This window comes from Phalacrocorax carbo, chromosome 1, assembly GCF_963921805.1.
Source record: "Phalacrocorax carbo chromosome 1, bPhaCar2.1, whole genome shotgun sequence".
Lineage (NCBI taxonomy): Eukaryota > Metazoa > Chordata > Aves > Suliformes > Phalacrocoracidae > Phalacrocorax > Phalacrocorax carbo.
The window spans coordinates 81,027,368-81,049,052 of record NC_087513.1 but is presented as its reverse complement, the minus strand read 5'-3'; the positions used below and the strand labels follow the sequence as shown (position 1 = coordinate 81,049,052).

General features: G+C 39.5%; 1 protein-coding gene across 2 annotated transcripts in view; it reads right to left on the bottom strand.

The window, feature by feature from the left end:
* Positions 1 to 21,108, bottom strand: part of CCDC91 (coiled-coil domain containing 91) — a 160,201-nt gene extending 139,093 nt beyond the window's left edge. The window contains exon 1 of one of the 2 annotated variants that reach the window (XM_064462006.1): positions 21,077 to 21,108. The gene's annotated coding sequence lies outside the window, so the exon portion shown is untranslated. Of the gene's footprint in view, positions 1 to 20,445; positions 21,003 to 21,076 lie in introns of those variants that run through there. The other variant, XM_064462017.1, reaches the window with a different exon arrangement.
* Positions 21,109 to 21,685: the final 577 nt, after the last annotated feature.

The window sequence follows — 21,685 nt, the reverse complement described above, 5'->3', positions numbered from 1 at the left end:
AACAGTGAAAATTCTGACCAGATATTGGGACAGGCTGCCCACAGACACTGTGGACTCTTCACCCCTGAAGATATTCAGAACTCAACTGGACAGGACTCTGAGATACCTGCTCTAACCAGACCTGCTTTAAGCAGAGGTTTGGACTAGAAAAACCTCCAGATGTCCTTTCCATGATTCAATGCTTTCAGTTTTATCCAGAATAGTATAGTAAAAAAAATCCAGACGCAGAGGTAGAGGCTCTAAAACAGTGAATCCACCTTTGAGATTGTTCTTCAGTTGAACTGTACTAATAACTACCAACATCTGTCCAGGATCATTTTAGGATTGGGTTTGTTAATGACAAGCGAACCACCTTCAAAAGAGAAGCATGAAAGAAAGAGTACCTTTGGAAATCTTCACTGTTGTAGGAGAGACAAACACAGCAAAAACCTTGAGAACTATTTTCACCATGAGTTCAAAGAAAACATGTCTTACATAAATCTCTGTGCTCAGAGATGTTTCCTGAAGAAGGCTGAGGTAAATAGCACAAAGGAAAAAAGAATCTTGACAAGAAACAAAAATTACATGGGGCTGTTCCTTCTTTGGAAGTAATAGAAAATTAGTTAATTCATTAATTTGTTCAAAACCCTCTGTAAAAATCATTATATTGCACAATTTGACTGTAAATATGGTAAGACATCTACAAATAGCAATTTTTTTTTCAAAAAGAAAAGTTTAATATTTCATAAGGAATGCATGTCTTTTTGGGCCAGTTTTAGTAGTCTCACTCTATGTCTTCCTCTTGGCCTTGACAGATAACAGTGCTTTGCTGTTTAGTGCTTCTCTCAAGAGAAGAGCTGGATATCAGCTGCAGACAGTTTGTGCAACTGGGCACTCCAACTATATTCTTAATTTCTGTAAAGTGCTTATTCATGTAACACAATCTCTTTACCCCGAAGTAAAGTAGTTAATGATACAAAAAAACATCCACCGTTTAAAGTTTGGGAATGCTAGGACAAGCAGTGGGCCTTCTTGTATAGTCCATTTTTGATACACTTAGGAAACAGAGGTTCAAAAGTAAAATACAAGGGTCATAGGTATTTCAAATATATTTCCATTTAAAATATTAGTAGGCCTCAAGAACTTACACTAACAATTTAAGTACTACTTCTCTATTCTTTTCTGTTCATATCCAATGTTTCTAAATGCAATTGGTTCTTTTTACTTGCAAACCACACTGATGTACCTTACTAGATCTTGGGAAGATGTGTCCATATGGTGAAGGAAGCAGCTTTCCAAGAGTAAAAAATACCAAGTCCTGCCTCAAGGTAACTGTCACAGAATTGGATAGCTGAAAATAGAACATTTGACACAATCTTAGTAACTGCTAGAGCATCATAGCAACAATTTAATATGACAACATGTCAAACAAAAACATAAGTCTTGGATGTGCAGTAACTTATACAAATAAATGTCATTAATGCTAATAGAAGAGTGTTCAAGTTCTTACATACTAAGAAAGAATATACCCTTTACAGAAAAAAATTGGGGTTTGGGGTATTTTTTGTTTGTTTGTGGGTGGGTTTTTTGTGTTGTTTGGGTTTTTTTTTTTTTTTGGGGGGGGGGGGGCGGGGGGGGTTCAACAAGAAACAGGATAATACTAGATTTTTGGCATGATGCACTGCCTAGGAAAATTTGGTGCCGAGTGAGTCACTGATTCTAAAATCCAACACTACTTCCACCTGAAAAAATCCTTCATGTGAATAAACAAAGCTTAAATATTCAGTAGGCCACCTTGATATGTAGTTAAAATGGAGCTTTTTCTCTCCATTAAAAATAAAATAAAATAGGAAAGGTCAAAATATAAAGGATGCTCATTAAACCTCATAGTTAAATATTATGAAAAGGATATTGTTTTCCTTTAACTTGTGCGTAGACAGTTTGCCAAAACTACAAAATGTCAGACTTTACAGAATATTATTCTACCTTTACATTAGAAAATCTGACAGGTGACCATGGATACATAAAAAAAAAAATCACTAGCACATGGTAACTCTATGTGGAAAACAGGATGTGATACCAATTGTACTAAATGGAAATAAATAGCATTCTTTTATTATCACTGTATGTCTCCTAATAGACAGGAAGACTCACTTTTCCAATTAATAAAATTCCTTCCCTCAGCTTTCTCCAAACCGTAGAAGTACAGCACTTCTCACAGGGACATGTACTAATTTGAAGCAAGAAAAAGATAATAACCTACTTCTCTGACATGAGATGATATTATCAAAAAGAATAAAAATTATGCCTCAGACTTTCAAGTCTTACTGATTTTACATACCTCAGTTTCTAGTTTTAAAACAGAAAACATTAAATAACCGTAGTAATATTCTCCCCTCCTCCCATCACTCCCCCACCCTCCAAAAATTCAGATTCTATGAAAGCTTAATCCAAACACTGAAAACACAAATGGTCATTTAAAAAAACAAAAAAAAAACACCAAAACACCCCAACCCTTTCATTCCTTTGTTTTGCAAGCTCTGAATATACTCTCAGAAGCAGAGAACACCAGGCATTACTCCCTTGCACATGAAAGGAAGAATGCAGCATCACTGTACCTTCTTCTCCCTTTACTAATACTTGAAAAGAACGCTCAATGACTTTTTGTTCACACACCAAGCAGATGAATTTGTTTTTTCATATTCTTCTAAAAAGAATGTTTAATTTTTGGAGAAGCAACTCAAGATGTGATTTTAAATTCATTTTCATATGACTCTTACGAAGCAAACTGGAAATGTTTTACATTGTCCAACTCCCAACCCTTGAACAAGTAAAACAAAAATGCTAATCTGCTTTCCAACAGAAAACATTGCTGCCAGAATGTCTGTGCACATTATCTTTCCTTTTTTTTCCTTCTTCAGTTTTGGTCTACCCCTAAGCATGTAACACAACACTTTCATCACATGACCTCTAACCAGATGGATATTATCATAATTACATGTTCTCAGTTACAATCAAGAAAAATATATTTACTCCTCAAGGAAAAGGTTGATTGTCCTTGATGCCTTTGTAATATGATGAGGAAGCTGGGAGCAGAGATCACAGATCAGGCCAGAATGAAAATGGGATTAGGGCTTGTGAACACCTAAGTCCTTTTCTTTTCAGTCAGAACACAATGCTTTGTAATAATTTCTTTCTCTAAATTGACTCTTTATACCTACTACGCATTTCTAGAATACTCTTCTTCTCTAGTCCCAAAGCTTTTGACAAAGATGGATAGGTACTACCATGCCCATTTCAGAAAAAGGTCGACATTTTCTAAGAGCTCCTATATCCAGCAGGTTACCAGGGCCTTTAAGTAATTAAAATACCAAGTATGTGATGAGGGCATTGATATCAAGAATATTACTCATCAGTTAACAATTAAAAGTTATTTCTCATTCAAGAAGAATTAAACTTCCCCCATCCCCAAACAAACAAGATACCAGCCAGATTCTCCACCCATCCTATAATACCTCCAATTTTGCCTCCTCCCTTAGCTAGCCTACAAAACAAGGCAGGGAGCATACCAGGCATGCGCTAGAAGCACAAACCCAACAATTTTCTTTACCGAGATCTGCACAACTTCTCCATTCTATTAGCAGTTAAAATATCATCATATAACAAAGTTTAGCAAGCGGATCCTTCCAGAAATAGAAAAACCCCCATATTCTGCTATGCCACTAAGCAGACATGGATCACCTTCAAAATGCCTCTGCCTTCTACTGTGCTTCTCTCTGCAGCAATGATGGCATTAATGGCAGTGTGGTATTAGAGGAGTAAGGACATCCATCCCCATGTTATGCTAGCATGTACACACACAAAACTCAGATAATTCATAAAACGTACATTGCCTCACAGCTAACATGAAGAATAAATTGGATGCACAAAGTTTATGAAGTATAATATATGCAGATAAGCATCCATTCATCACAGCGTGCCTAATACAAATTGCTCCACACCTTCCCAGTCTAAAGGTAACTAATTGTTCTTTCTGCCATGTAATTTATTTTAAATCACAATTTTGTATATCCTCCAAGACCTTTGTTAAACTGGAAATAAATGCATGCCCTAACAGATATTCATCCTAGAGTATAAAACTACCATGCATGTAGAATACATATACAAGAACAAAATAACAAACTGTAGTGAACTTGTATAAAATGTACTTGAAAACTCATGGAATTATTTAAGTCAACAAAGACCTTATATATTCACAGAGCTTAATAGCTTTTGAAATGGCACTGTTTAAAGAGAACTAGTGAAATTTATCCAAAAATTGCTGTGCAGAAGTGATCCCTTCTGGCAACAGGCAGAACATTCAGGTTCCAAGGAGTAAACATGTAGAGTGATATCTTTTAACTACATTAATTACTGAACAATTACATAGTCTTTAGTCAGCAAAATTCCCAATGAAGACAAGTTTCGCCTGATAAAGTCAGCAAGAAAAAGCTTGGATATTTGAACAATAAACATTAATACCCTATACTTATATGCAATAATAATAATAAAAAAACACATTTAATTAAAATTTTCAGGTAATTACTATAATTTTCTTCAGAAACTTTAAGAAAACTTTTATGTGAATGGACAACTTCAGCTAATCCAGTCATTTTCTAAAATATCAGATTGTTCAAAAATATTCATAGAAAAATCACAACCATTTTCCTTCTCTTATAATGACTAGTACATCAGGCTACTTTTACAATCAGGCCACTATTTGCCCAGGACAAATATGACTGAGTGCACAACTTATACAGAAAATTATTATAATAAACATTTCACTAAATAAGAACAAAGAAAAATCTTTTTAAATCCAAAATGCCAAAACAATTTTAAGAAATTTGGTGTATTTAATGAGAGCAGCTCAGAACACAGCCTGGCTGGCTGTCACTAGGATACTGAACAGGAGGTACAGTCTGCCAAAAGTCTATAACTAAATTCAACTCTGTAAACTGTTGGTCGTCTTTCACCTTTCCCCTCACTTTTTTATTTAGTGTGTGGCTCTATAATTCAAACCTAATGGAGGAACCAGGTTTGGATTAATAAGCAAGAACTATACAGTAGTCCCTGCTGTAACAAAGATACTGCCAGTGTTCTATCCTTCCTCAGTTTTACTAACTCCAGATGTTCCATAGACATTTATAGTTTAACCAGGCTAAATACAGATGTGTGCATTTTTCCACGGGACCCAATGCTGACATACAATTAAATACAGTTTCATGTTTTTAAAATAAACTCTTATTTATTATCTAGGCTTCTAAACGACACACTGTAATCAGATCACAGTGTGTTTTACCCTATAGGAAATTTGAACAATTTAAGCATAGCTGCTACCTGAAGACAACCATTTAAAACAAAAATGTGTTATGTTTTTGTGACAACTTTGTTAACTTTTGTTAAGAAAAACGATTCAGGTATGTTAGAAAGATAAAAACTTCATTTCTGAGTGTGTGTTTTACATACACAATGTAGATCAGCAGTAATAAAAAATAACTTAAATTTTTTTATACTTATTTTTGACCACTCTCACTACTCAGTATTATATACTCAGCTTTGATATGAATCCATTTTACTAAAATGTGTCTTTAATACAGTTCACATCACACTAACTGGATAAATTAACTTCCTAAACCCTTTTTAAACACACTCTAGAATACATTAAGGCCATCCAGCAGGTCAGTATCTTTACCCTTGTAAAAACGTTTTGAAACCTTTCACTGAAGTTAATTTTCTAACAGTATTACCTTGGCCCCTTTCAAATGCATGACAAAGGTGGTTTACTTCCATAAGTGTGCACTGAAAGTATTAAGGATTTATATTACGAATTTTCTGCTTGCTATAATTAAAAAAACCAACTCATAACTTTGCTCAACTGTACGGGTACCACTGGGGCAACATATGTGTGTTTGTATATATAAAGAGAGAGCACGTACGCACCTATTTTCAGAGAGTAAAACAAAAAGGATCTATGTACACGAAAGTCTTCAGGGCACAACATCTATTTAAATTTAATAGTTTCCAAAAATGAACAATTCAGAAAGGCAAATTATATTTAAGCACACTAATTCCTGCCTCTTCTTTTAAAGAAAATGTGGTTCTTGATCCAATATTGCTCTTTCAACCCTGACAAAGGACAAGTCAGGCCTCCTTATAAACATTAAAAGCAGTTCATGCATGTATTTATAAGGATAACTCCACCAAATCTCAGGTACCTCCAATATCAATAAAGTTAGACAGCTGTATCACTTTTTAAGCACTCATTAACTAGAAAAAAGCATTCACATAAATCCTAAACCAGACATTTTTACCTTCTAATAATAAAATTAATCTGATCCTGGAGTATCAATATCTCATTTTGCCATTCATCATACACTAACTAATATTAAATTTCTGCATTAATTATTTTTAAGTGGACTATAACTTTTAAACAAGTGTTTTTAAATTCAGTTTCTGAGACCCTTTCCACAGTCATTTTACAATGTTACTATACATTAGTGCTAATGAAGTGTGCAAGAACTTGCCCATGGCAGGGGGGCAAACCAAACTGTTTATAGTTTCCCATGTAACAGACAGAAATATAAGAAAAACTTGAAAACCCACCAGCAGAACACATCACAGGCCACAAGACTTGTACTTAGTTTGAAATGCTGGTTTTCGGTCAAGTTTTCTTCAATCTATAGCTGATCACGCCAAGATGCTGATTTTTGCTCCTGCAGCTTATTAACTAAAAGCAAGTGAACTATGGCAGGTATATCACAGAGCTCTTCAGAAGCTCTGCATTATTTCAAAAGTTGCACCCCATGGAAAGTCCTTTTAAAAGCTTAACTGGCAAGTATATGCTAAAATATTTTGTCTTCCATCTAAAACTATACCAAATTCCAATCCTCAGAGACAGGATTTCCAGTTTATTTCTCTCTATACACACACACTAAGCTGAAGAACTGTTACATAGGAAAGTGTTGTTGAAGATCTGAAAAAAGAATAAGCCTTGTACATATAGGTAGACTGTAGGTCTCTCTTCCTCAGAAATTAAAAAAAAAAATCACTGGCCTGTGTTCTGTGATAAATAACAGCTATTTAAGTGAAAACATAGGTATTTAATATAAAAGGATACTAAAACAAATTCAAAGTAATACAATTCCAATCTGTCCCTCAAGCCTCACCTCAAGATAAAGGAAATAAGTTCTAGCCATGTGTCCTGGCAAAGTATTTAATGAGGAAAAATTCAACTGTAAAGAAGTACAAGACCCAGTTTTGGCAACAATAGACAGAATATCGGATAGCTGTTACCTGCATTCACCTTATGTAAAAATCTTAACGAGACATGGAATGAACTTACTATTTAGTACATTAAGTTTATTTAGCAATTATTTATTATATTTATCTACAAGCTAACAGAGCTTCAGAATCTAGAGCATGTAAAAAAAGCATTGTAAGCAACAAAATCTCTTAATGGCACTAGATGACAGGTTTCAAACAGATCAAACACTTTAATCAATATTTTCCTAATTACTTTTTGCATATACTTATTAGCATCCCCCATTCTATGAAGACTTCAACTGTAATTAAAATACTGATAAAACAGTTCTTTTTCTTATTCTCCTCCTTACAATTTATTGTGTTTGAAACTAATTTACAGCCAAATAATTCTTCTGATTAGAAGTACTCTTGCATTGGCAGCACTGTTCAACACCCTCTTCTTATTTACCAAGCAACCAATTTTGTGTAAATTACAATGTAGCAAAACTACAGCAAATACAATCAAGAACAAGCACAGCATATAAGTAGTCTGCTGACTTTTTGCCTCTGAAACATTTGAAAATAAACCATTCCACAGAACCTCTAATGGAAAGCAGAAGAGGAACAGCTTAAGAGTGAATTTAGCATTGGTCTTTGTCAAGGGCATCTATACATATTTACATAAACACCAAGACTATTTCAAAAGTATATTGTTAGCAAGGGCTTCTAAATCAATATTCAAAGCACTTCAGCATTGGTTTAGCAGTTTTGAACCCCAGTCTAAGTTTGCCATTACCACTGCAAACAGAGCTAAGGACTCATTGTCTCATCTACTAAATAACCTCTAGGTGCTAACTACCTTGGAAGTTTTTCAGAAATACAAACAGAAAAGCATAGCCATTACTATTTGCCTTTGTATAAAAAGGTACCTTTTTGCTGGCCTTGAAGAAAAAAAGAATTGACTAGCAATGAATAAGTACAATGTACATTTCCCTTATTTGAAGTTCAAATTAGTTTGGTCCCTCAACTGTCTACAACCTAGCATCACCAAACCATTTCCAAACCCTCGGAAGTCCTGTATTTTGAATCTGCAAATCTTACCTGAAGCTGGGGTCAATCAGTGTCATCTTTTACTGTTATTACTTACTCTCTCACACATATTAATTCTCACAGATAACAGTTCATATCCAAATTCACTTACTTGTCTGATGAATGTACCCTGAATATAAATTTCACCAACTATTATACCAAGGGATGTCTTCTAGCAAACAATCAGAACCGTTCATCTCTTCAACACCTAAAAACTTTATATATCACTCAGTAACAGTGTCTTTTAAATAAGAGCTACACCTTGTAGCAAGGCATGGTTTTCATGTGCCTTTCGATGGACTGTGGACAGACACAAACACATGTAGGAAGTAAAAGGTTAAGCAAAATACACAGTAACTTAAATTAGTTACACTGTTCTTCACAGCTCATACTTTGCAGATGCCATTACGACCAAAAGCATATTAAATCATCAGGGGACTGAAGCATCTCTCATATGACGAAAGGCTGAGAGACCTGGGTTTGTTCAGCCTGGACAAGAGAAGACTGGGGGGTGGGGGGTGTCTTATCAATGCTTAGAAATATCTGAAGGGTGGGTGTCAAGAGGATGGGGCCAGGCTCTCTTCAGTGGTGCCCAACAATAGGACAAGGGGCAATGGGCCTAAGCTGGAACACAGTAAGTTCCACCTGACTATGAGAAAAAACTTCTTCACTTTGAGGTTGACAAGAGCACCAGAACTGGAGCTCTGGAGCCCAGAGAGGTTGTGGAGTCTCCTCTAGGTGTCCCTGCTCAAGCAGGGGGGGTTGGTCACTTCCAACCCCTACCATTCTGTGATTCTGTGAAATCAGCAACCTTTTAGTCCCTTCCTCTACTGCAAGGGCCAGCAGTCAGAAAAAGAATACCCACATATTCAGCCTGAATCCACAGAACTAAAAATGGAAAGGAAGTTTGCTCCTTGGACAAACTTCTCAGAGGAGAAGAGCACGTGATAAACTTGTAAGTGCAGCAGTGATACTAACTTGACCAATGTCCTCTGTCCAGGCCTAACAGCAGCCTAATGACACAACAAACAATCTGCTGCTTAACTTAGCACAGACAGATATTACCTAAAGACACTGACAGTCCCTTGCACAAACCATCAGGAAATTGTTGTAGAGAAATATAACATGTAAAGAAGTCTGTTAGATGAACCACTTTTTTTCCATGTCATTCCCCCTTCCTGTCCCCAGTAACAGTTACCCATATCTATCAAATGCAGTTTTGATTTATTTTATTTTCCTAACAGGACTGTTATCACTCAATGTATTTAGATTCCTACATTTAACCCACTGGAGCCAAAATCATATGCAGAAGATTAGGTTAGTTTTCCAACACCTCCTTTTCCCTTAACAGTACATGCCTATGGAAAACAAATCTAAACAATGTACCAGTGGACCAAAGACTGTTTTATCTTGAATTATTTCAATTTAATATAATGCCCAGGGAAGGAGACAAAACAATTGCTTATGAAATTCTAATTTTAAGGTTTGTAACACATTTAACAGAGAATCCCTTCATAACCTTGTATATTGAGTTCAAATTGTTTACAAAGTTGCTTGCAACGGGTTATTAGTTTCTGCTTCTGAGGTGATGGTATTTTATTTGTTTGGTTTTTAAATGTGAAGTTACTTTCAGAGCTAGGTTAAGCAATCTGTTTCACTCTGCATTTAAATGGATCATGGGATTATAGTCACTTTTCATAATTGGGTTAAGACAGTAGCCACCATTAACCTAAACTGAAGTCTGCTGCTGCTTAGAGAGTAAAAGGCATAAAATGCATTTCAAAGGGGCACCAATTGTCCTCAGAGTTCTCTCATCAGAGAAGACTATGAGATGTATTTCTTCCCTTACCTCTTAAGATGTTTGAGAACACAGGATCTTTACCTTACTTGAAAAAAAAAAAAAAAAACAAAAAAAACCATCAGAAAAACATCCCACCATCCTCCTTTTCTTTGTCAGCAGTTTCAGTTGCTTTTATATTTTAAGTCCTACATCAGATGTGCCTGGAGTTCTTCAGCAAAAATACACACAAAAAGACAGCAAGAATACAGTCTTAGTCCCAGCTGCTATATCACATCTGCCCAACTAAATGCGTACCCAACTCCAACATCTTGGCCATAAGGAAGCGACTTCTTCAAATAATGCCCCCAACCACAAAACAAACAAACAAAAGAAACAAACAAAACAACCCAAACAAGGAAAAAAACCAAAACACAAAAACACCCAACCCAAAGATAAAAACACTGAACAGCCAGTCCTGAAATTTATCTTACAGCTACTAACCAAGCAGCAGTTCATCTTAACACAAATGAAAATCATAGGTGTGTATGACCTGCTCAACTCCCCAGCTCCTTTTACAAAAAAAAATTTGTCTCTAACAAGCTGGACTGAATTTGGACCACTGATTTTGAAGTGATAGATTCTGGACCCCCATCACTATGTCCCCAAGGCATTCTGATCTGTCCTACCCTCAACTCCTTAAGAATGTCATTATAAATACTTCTAATAAAAAACATACAAGCTGCAACACTTCTAGAAAACTTCAGATGGACACCAGATAAATACCAGTGGTTTGTGCTAACAGATCAGAATGCATGTAGTCTGTTTTGCCTTTTTTTTAAATAAGGAATTGTATGTTTGTTATCACTTACAGATTGTTGCCTTAAAACAAAACAATAAAAAGCTGTCAGCAACAAAAATATTTTCTAAAGTCATTACTGTCTTTGAAAACACTTCTCTCTGAAGTCAGTCTGTAAATCCTCTATAAGTAAAGCACAGAAAGTTTTCCCTACAACACAAAAGATTTATTTTTTTTTTAAACAGGACTGTCACTGGCCACAAGCTCCAACCACATCACAGATCAAACCCTCTCCATTTTCTACTACTACTCATGCGGTAATTGCAAATCTAATGTGGAAAAGGAATGAAAACTGACTTTCAAAGACCTCAGGTAAAAACATCGCCTTTCCAAAATGCAGGCATTCCAAGGGCTGCTGTACCAAACAAGGCAAAAGGTATACCTAGAAGATGATAAAGACCTGTCTCAACACAAATATAACCCAATCTGGAAATCTAATTATAAAATAATATTATAATCCGTTCTCACCTTTGAATACAATATATGTACAAAATTCCAATACAAAATTATTCATTTTATTCCACAAAAAACTTCCATTTGATGGATATTTATACTTCCTGGAGTGACATTTATTTGCTTTTAAATATTGAGAACATTTTCATCACAATATCATAATAACTCAATGAGCACCAGAAATACAAGAAAATCAACTTAGAAAACAGAGACTCTTAGAAAGACTTGAGTCCCTTAATCATTTTTCAGAATAGGACCTGCAAAAGCACAATCACAACATGATCCTACTAATGCTTTCTCGTATCTCCATGGACTGTTAAATGCAAATTACAGTCCTGGGCCTTTCTAATGTGAGTGGTCCTATAAGTTTTAATGAGTTTGTCAATTAGCAACATAGTTTTTTACTTTTCTTTTTACATTCAGTTACAAAATAAATTAAAGAAACATTTTAATAAAAATTAATAAAGTGTTTACATTTTGTTTTTACATTTAATTAAGTCATTATTAGTAACATTAATGGTACATAAAAATATTAGCAAACCATAGTAGAAACAGTGACAATAAGTACAAATTCTGCAATAACACACTGAAAGCTGAAATCCACCAGACTCTCAGGGAACAACAACTAATTCTGTGCGACTCCACAACCCATTTCTAAAATGGACACAGCTCATCTCAGAATTAATTTGTGGGGGAAAAAATATGAAATACATTTTGCCTCCTTTACTTTCTTCCTAATGCTTTACCATGTAGCCAGAATCAATCTGTGATCAGTTTATATAATCATAAACTGCAAAAACACATTGCCCTGGTGTTACTGTTCCCTTCAGGTGCTGACATAAAGCCAGAAGAAACCCCATTTATCCACTGAAAATTCCAAAGCTTTAAGCTTTCTTCAGCATCACAGATGTCTCATGTAAATATGTGGACAGAGAATTCAGGACCCCAATTCTTCATTTGTAGGAGGCAGTTACACACCATAATCTTTAAGAATATACTTTGCCCAATGAAGGCACAAGAAAATCCCTGAGCAATTTCCAGTACTTTAAAAATAGCCTTTACAGACTGTAACAGTAATTCTCTGCACCCAGGCTCAGGAGGTAGTTCCTGACAGAGACACCTCTAGACATTATGACAAGCCCCAAAGAGTACCAGGGAAGCATGAACTCCAACCTCAGCAAGGGTTAATGACAAGATTTTCCCAGAAAACAGGTACCTATTCTGGGTACGTAACAACAAATGAAGCATCTCTAAACCTTCTCACCGTCTTAAAGATTTCTCATTCCTTCATATGGTGTGCCCAAAAGAACATGTGCAACAGCCAGTATGTCTACCGCAGTTATTTTCTTGAAAAGTCCATAGCTTAGAGCAAATATTTGCCACCCCTTCCGGCTCACATTTATTCAGTATCCTCACTCAGAGCTGCACCTCTTTCTCAGAGTGTTCATAGCATGGAATAGAATATTTCAGTTGGAAGGGACCTACAAAGATCATCTAGTCCAACTGCCTGAGCACTTCAGGGCTGACCAAAAGCTAAAGCATGTTGTTAAGTGTCCAAATGGCTCAAATGCTGATGGGGATAGGGCATCGACCACCTCTCTAAGAAGCCCATTACAGTGTCTGGCCACCCTCTTAGTAAAGAAATCATAGAATCATAGACTGTCCTGAGTTGGAAGGGACCTGCAAGGGTCACTGAGTCCAACCCCTGTCCCTGCACAGGACAACCCCAAAATTCACACTGTGTCTCTGAGGGCATTGTTGAAGTGCTTCTTGAATATTGTCAGGCTTGGCACCATGACTGCCTCCCTGGGGAGCCTGTTCCAGTGGTCCACCACCCTCTGCGTAAAGAACCTTTTCCTAATATCCAACCTAAACCTCCCCCAGCACATCTTCCAGTCATTCCCTCAGGTCCTGTCATTGGTCACCAGATCAGTGCCTGCCCCTCCTCCTCCCCTCCACTTGGTCCAAGCCAAGTGACTTTAGCCACTCCTTGTACGGCTTCCCCTCTAAATCCTTCACCAACTTTGTGGCCCTCCTCTGGACACTCTCTAGTAGCTTTATATCCTTAATGTACTGTGGTGCCCAAAACTGCACACAGTACTCGAGGTGAGGCTGCACCAGTGCAGAGTAAAGCGGGACAATCCCCTCCCTCGACCGGCTGCAATGCAGTGCTTGATGCACCCCAGGACACGGTTGGCCCTCTTGGCTGCCAGGGCACACTGTTGGCTCATGTTCAACTTGCCATTGACCAGAACCCCCAGGTCCCTCTCTGCAGAGCTGCTCTCCAGCCTCTCGTTCCCCAGCCTGTATGCACATCCAGGGTTGCCATGCACCAGGTGCAAAATCTAGTACTTGCTCTTGTTAAACTTCATACAGTTGGTGATTGCCCAGCTCTCCAGTCTGTCCAGACCTCTCTGCAGGGCCTCTCTACCCTCGAGATTGTCAACAGCTTGTCCCAATTTTGTGTCATCAGCAAACTTAATTAGGATTCCTTCAATTCCTGTATCCAAGTAATTTATGAAGAGATGAAAGAGTACCGTCCCCAAGATAGATCCCTGTGGAACCCCGCTAGTGACTGGCTGCCAACCCGATGTAACCCCATTTATCCTTTCAGTCCAAGCCATCAGCCAATTGTTCACCCACTGCATTACATGTTTATCCAGCTGTATGCTGGACATTTCATCCAGAAGGATACTGTGAGAGACAGCACTGAAAGCTTTACTGACATCCAAAAAGATTACATTGACTGGCTATTGGTCAGCTAGGTGGGTAACCTTGTCATAGAATGAAATCAAGTGTGTTAAGCAGGATTTTCCCCTCATGAACCCATACTGGCTAGGACCAATGACTGTTGTCTTTCAGGTATTTTTTCAATGACTCCCAGAATAATCTTCTCCATAATTTTGCCAGGCACAGAAGTGAGACTCACAGGCCTGTAGTTACCAGGGTCATCCCTGTTGCCCTTCTTGAAGACTGGGACAACGATTGCCAGCTTCCAGTCAACTAGGACCTCTCCAGATTCCCAAGAGCATTGAAAAATCATTGGGAAAGGTCTTGCTATGACATCAGCCAGCTCTTTAAGTACCCTTGGATGAATCTCATCAGGCCCCATCAACTTATAGGAATCCAGCTGGAGCAGCAAGTCCTGCACGTTTGGGGTTGATTAGGAGTTTATCATTCCCACAGTCATGGTTCACTAGCCCAGGGCTCCGGGTGTCCCTGAGGCCACCATCAGTATTGAAGATGAAAGGGAAGAAAGCATTAAACATCTCTGTTTTGTCTATTTCCCTGACTGTGAGGTGACCATGCTCATCAAGCAATGGGTCAATGGTATTTCTGGCCTGCCTTTTGCCATTAACATATTTTTAAAAGCCCTCTTTACTGTCCCTCACAGTACTGGCTGGCTTCAACTCTAGTTGAGCTTTGGCCACACTAATTTCCTCCCTACAGTGGCAAACAGAATCTCTGTAGTCCTCCCATGTCACCTGATCTTGCTTCCACTAGCCATATACTTTCTTTTTTCACCTTATTTCTAGAAGATCCCTGCTCAGCCAAGCCAACTTTTTGCCTCGCCTGCTTGACTTCCTACACTTTGGAATTGCCTGCTCTTGTGCTCTTAGGAGGTGGTACTTAAAAAGTGACCAGCACTGATGGACCCCAGCACCTTCAAAAGCTTTTCCCCAGGGGATCTTACTAGGCAGTTCCCTGAGCAACCTAAAGTCTGCTCTCCTCATGTCCAGAGATGAGGTCTTGCTGGCAGTTTTCCTCCTGCTACAACAGATTTTAAATTTGACTGCTTCATGGTCACTGTGGCCAAGGTGGCCACCAATCTCCACTTCACCCACGAGACCCTCTCAGTTAATAAGCAACAGATCAAGGAAGGCACCTTTCCTGGTCAGTTCCCTTAGTACATGTACCACGAAGCTGTTGTCCAGATGGTTTAGGAATCTTCTGGACCTGTTTGTGCCAGCTGTGTGGTACTCCCATGATCGACATCTGGCAAGTTGAAGTCCCCCATAAGGACAAGGGCAGATGACTTGGAGGCATCCCTTAGTTCCTTAAAGAATAACTCATCGGTGTCATCCTCCTGGCTGGGTGGTCTGTAGTAGAGTCCCACGACAATATCCACTCCATTTGTCTGTCCCTTAAACCTTACCCAGAGGCTCTCAACTGTGCCATCGGCAACTGCAAGCTCTGTGCATTCCAGCTCCTCCACTACATACAATGCCACCCCCCACCCTGCCCGCCCTGCCCTCCCTCCTAAAGGGCTTGTAACCATCCATCACAGCACACCATGTTTCCTCATGTCCAGTCTGAATCTCCCCCAACGCAGCTTTGAGCCATTCCCACGCATCCTATCAGTGGATCCCAGGGAGAAGAGACCAGTACCTCCCTCTCCACATCACCTCCTTGGGAAGCTGTAGAAAGCAATGAGCGACCCTCAGCCTCCTTTTCTCCAAACTAGACAAGCCCAGAGTCCTTGGCCGTTCCTCATAGGACATGTGTTCCAGCTCACAATGTTCGTATAGAAGTATGAAATTCTCATTACATTTTCATACAAGTTTATCGTTACTTTAAACAGATGATTGCAAATTGTATATTTTTCTGCTTCTATTCAGAACAAAAGCAGTAGTGCCTTGGCATGGCTGTGTTGTCACACAACAGCTCTTAAGAATGCAATATTTCATGATCAGAGTACAATTCTTCAATATATACAAAAACTAACACAACCAATAAGCATACTCAAACATTGACATCCTCTGTGGTAATGCCACTGTGAAGTGCTTTTATAAAAATAACACATCACATTAAATCCCTTAAGTCCCTTGTTAAAGTAAAAGCAACAGCTCTAGTAATAGATTCAGGGCTACAGCCTTGAAAGTAGTAGTTTTCCAATTGGAAGAATTTGGGTTTGGAGGATTTTTACCTTAGCATGTGCTTGCAGACCCTACATCCTTTGTTTCCGAAGAAAATAGTTTTTAATGTTGTCAGCCATTAGTGCCAGCTTCCAACTGTATTCCATGGACTACAAGCAATCTGGTCTCCAGTACAGATTGTTCTGCCCTGTACAGCCTCCACTACAGCCTTATATAATCCAAAGGGAAGATTAATAGAAGCAATGGTCACAATTTGGAATCACCCCTACTACCAGCATAATTAACTACTTTTTCCTAAAACAAACAAAAAGCCCCAACCTTTATTGTCACATAGTCACCTAAAATTAGTTTATGTATGTGCACAAAAACCTGCTGTGTTTTCCAGAAGGATGGCACTAAAACAATATTCCTGAGCCTAAAGTCAGAAGAATTGGACAAGACAACTTATGTTTTGCTGCATCTGAAAACTTGCCTGCCTAGCTAATATTGGAGTATTACAATGCCATTTGTTATCAGACAAGGAGATTCACAAAGATTAGCTAAAATATTCAGATTTGGTTCTTTGATCAAGAAAAGTGATGAACAGGTGAAAACTTTACATTCTAAAACTATTACTAGAGTTGCTAGTGGGAACCTCTTAAAAAAAAATTCAGAATTTAATCCTGTATCATTTTCAGTAAGTGGAGGGTTTTTTTAATGCCAGAGATTTTTAGATCCTTTTTTATTAAGTTAGCACTATAGTTTGGACATACTTGATTTTCTTAAAACATAGACCATTGTGCAAACATAACAGAATACATATTTATATCGGCTGAAATTAGCAACTTAAACTAAAGCCGTTTCCAGATTCTTCTCTGAAAGACATAAAAAACTGAACTGTGATCACTTTAATGACAAATAGCAAAAGCTTTTCTTATATTGGCATTATACAGGCATGAGAAACATTTTTTCTTTCTGAGGATCCAAAACACTATTATAAATATTATGACCATTCCTCTAGCTGTTTCAAAGGCTTGAAAAGTTTACTAGACAGTATCTGTAACTGTGATCAACAGGAAATATTAGCCCCATGCACGCAAACAAACTAAGGCAGACAGATGCCACATCCAGCTGCTAAAAAACTGCAGAGTTCTATAAAAATGCCATCCTTAAAAATCTCTTTAGGAATATCCATCACCACTTTAACAAACAAGTACATGTAAAGTAATTCAAAAAGTTGCCTGATTGCTTAAAAAGAAATTTATGGGTAGGTAATTCTGCTTCTCCAACCCTACCCTAAAATGGAATTTACATTTTTAAGCCTTGGTTTAATTGGAAGAGTGGACAGATCCCCCCGAATTCATTTCAGTCACTCAAAAAAATAAATCCGTCAACTGAACAATGTAAAGGAAAAAAGCTTGCAATGTCAGAAAAACAAAATTCTTCACATTGGTCAAACCCAAACTCTTCAAAGAAAGAATATGAATCCTACTGTACATTAGTCTAGATACTTCTAATTTTCTTAATGTAGAATAACAAGTCACTTAATTCCTTTCCGTAAAAACAGCACCACTTCTGGTGAGTCAGGTCTGGAGAGCAGGTAACCATTGGTTAAAGGACACAAAGGGATAAAGGAAGATTAAGGTTGCGACAGACCTTATAAGAAAAACTAAATCCAACTTTAAAATTTAAGGTATTTATTTTTACTAACACAAGCAAGAGTTATTTCCACATAAATCTAGGTCTCCAGAAGCGTGAGACAACTAAAAGGGAAAAACAACCCGTCCTGAATTTTGGATACATTCTTATGATTACAAATATCAAAGTAACATAGGAGTGAAATGTAACATGTTAAAATACCGTGTCTGAAAGCCACCTTGCAACACTTCTTTAGATAATCTACCACTTAAAATGCACTTAAAGGTAGATTTAGTCTGCATGGCTTAAAATTGACACTGTGCAGCCTGAAACCTCTAGCGTGCTAGGGAAAAAGCCCTACACAAAAGGAAAAACATAGCTGAAAAAAATATTGAGATTGGTTTAACAAGAGTTTTTTCCTTCATTGTTATGATCAAGTTAGTTTTACATAAGCAGAAAGAACTGTCTTGTAAGGGTATTTAAGCATCAAAAACTGCACAAATGGACAATAGCAGATGACAAAATACACAAGCACATCAGACCACTACAGACTGAAACAACCACCTTGTGAACCTGAACAGACTCAAATGAACACGGGCAGGAAGGTATTGTGAACGTTACATTTCAAGAGTCACAAAAACCTTGTTTCCATCATACCACAAACTTTTTTCCATATTGTGTCGCAAGCTTTCCTGGAAGTTGGTTTTCAGTAAGTCAGGAGGAATCAAGCCAACTGCTCAGACACACACCATACTTAGATGTGTTAGCAGTTCTGTAAACATTTGGAGAATGCCAGTTATTGCCCTGAAGACTGCGATCCAATTATTCTTCTGGACCAGAAATATGCATTATAGTATAGTTGAATTTTGGCACCTACAAATCTATGTAGCTATCATCATCCTGAACGTCAGCCTGACACCACATAAACAGCTAACATTGTCTAGACAACATCTATTCTTCACCAAGCTCTGGCAGTAGTTGTGTCACTTGGAAAGAAACGCGAAGGAGCTGGTCTAACAATCCACGGTGTTCAAAGACATGTAGAAAACAATCAAGGAAAATGCAAAAGTACTTAAACTGAACTGAGAGTTCTAGTGAGGCACTGACTGAACAATATGTCTCAAAATCCTTGTGGAGGTTTATGAACATCACAGATGTAAATTATCACCAGGTACACTCAGTTTTCAATCATTTCTTTCTCTAGGTAGCGTTAAACAGGAAAGAAGCCTGAAACTTAATTATAGCAATGGTCAGACTAAAGATATGGATAAAAACATGTCCAAAGGTGACAAGCTCTATTTTAACGTCCAGTGCCTCAACCTGACACATACAAAATCCACCAACCTCATCAGATGAGCTACAGTAAATTACCACCTCAGCTTTAAGGTAGAAGGAATCAGCATGCGGAGGCTGTGATGTCCCAGACTAACAGCAGACAGCATTATTGGTGGGGCTATTCACAACACCATGTTGAGGCACACAGCACACAAGTTACTCTCCTAGTTTCCTGTATTTAATCATCATCTTTTCAAAATAGCGTAAAATAAACTTGCACCAGATTCTCAAGAACCTCAAGAGTTTCTGAAAAAGGCTCCGGGATTACCTACTACTCATTGTGCATCCAGGCATCACCTGTTGGAACACTGTTGTGATTTTTTTTCTTTCAAATCCTACCAGCATGGAGTCCACTACTGTACTTGTTAACAGACATTGTCTACCCTGCAAAGTGTGTTTGAAAACAGTCAGCAGTCTGCTTCCTTTACTAGTGACTTAGAACCTGACATCCCTGAAGAAAAACAATGAAGTGCTAAAATCCTAGCACCAACAGCTACTTAGACATTCAAAATGTGGACATGGAGGCACTCAGAACAGAGTTGTAAGTTTAAGAAATGTATGCAGATGAACAAAATCTGAATAGGAGGAGAAAGCAAAACAGCCAGGAAGTGCTGAGAACACAAACAATTAAGCAGGTCTACAGAAACAGGTGTTCAAGCACAGTGACAAAAACTACCTGAAGGTCCACTAAAAGGCTGCAGTAAGAATCAAAGAAATACATTCGCAATGTGAGATGATAGGCAGAACTTACTAAGATAGGAAAGGAAAACTGCTTATATGATAAACCACAGTCTCCTGAGAAGAACTCAGAGGTGCACAGAGCTCTGGATATCCCAGAGCAAAAGGTTAAGCTCAGGTGCTGAAGTATCAAGAGGATGTAGTCAAACCTACTATACGTAGGAGAAGCCTCAAAACCGGAAATGTTTAAAGGCCAGATTTATAAGAAATGTTTCAGATGCCTTTAGATTCAAATAGATTTTCAGAAATACTTCAACATGTAATTCCATTTATAGTAACAGATATTAGGCACAGATGCACCTCCAACTAGATATTTCACCACAACTTAAGATTCCAGACAATGTTTGAAAATTTGGCCATGCACAGTTTGGCCTCAGCGGCAGAGGAGCAGAGAAGTCATAGCCAAGATTTCCAAACCTCTGGACTACAGAACTACTCACAAGATTCTCTTTCCTGTTGACAGGGATATCAATTTTCTGGTGCAGGGAGCAAAGACTCCTATTGCTCCCCCTAAACTACTTTTCAAACGCTCTTTTGTAGCAACCCTTAAGTCGCATCCCTAAGAACAGACGCCGCAGCACACGGATATCGATGCCGGTGGGCCGTAGTTATGGCACAGGGAGGGCATGGGGGCAGCACTGGAGGAGTCCGGCAGGCGAAGGCAGGCCTCGCAGAGACAATCACCTGCTGCAACCGCTGCAGACAGGCTCGTCCACCGCCGGCGCCACGCCAGCTCCACGCCCCGCGACCCCGGTGAAGGGAGAGCGGTGAACCTGCGGTAAAGAGCGCCTGCCTCCCCTGCCAGGCTTCTCCACCACGGGTGGGCAGCCTCTGCCGAGGCGGGCGGGGGGCACCTTCCCCGCTCCCCCTCAGCCCGCGCCGCGGCCGCCCCTGTCAGAGACCCCGCGGCCGGCGGGGCCGTTGGCGTTCCGAGCCCGCCGAGCCTAAGCCCGCCCGCGGGCGGGCGGGCAGCGCGCGCGTCTGCCGCCCCCCACCACGGAGCAAACCGCCCCCACCCGCTCGAGCCGGACACGGGCGCCCGCCCGGCCACCCCAGCCAGCGCGACCTCACCCGGATGTGGATTTCACGCCGCTTCCCCCCCGCCCCGCCCCGCCGGCACCCCGCGAGTCACGTGGCGCTGGCCCCGCACGCGCGCGTTGGGAGGCGGCAGTCGCTGATTGGGTGGCGGCGAGGGTCCAGGCCGGGGAGAGCAACCGGTGTCGGGCTGCCGTAACGGCCGTAACCGTCGCTGGGCATCCTCGGACGGCGCCTTGTTCTTCCTTACCGAGTCAGTCCCGGAAACCCGACGCTGCTGGAGTGGCTAGCTCGCGCCGGTCTCGGAGCAGCTTCGGCCCCTGGAGGGAGCCTTCACAGTCAAAACGTGGTTGCTCTCCCGGCCTGAGGCTCGTTGCCTCGAGATTTGCCCCCAAACAGCAGCGGCATGTTCAGTTAACACCAGCTGCCACCCGTCTATGTCATCGCAGGAAATGAATCAAGAACTGGCTGCACAGTGAAGATCAAACCACCCCCCGGTCTGCACAGAAGGAGAAGATAAGTTTTTGCACAGTCCTGGCTGCAGTGGCTGCAAGGTGCTGAGAGGACGTGGCGTAAAGTGGCAAAAACTAAGGCAGAGTATCCAAGTTTTTAATGGCGTACCATAGTGTGATGAGCTGGTGAAAC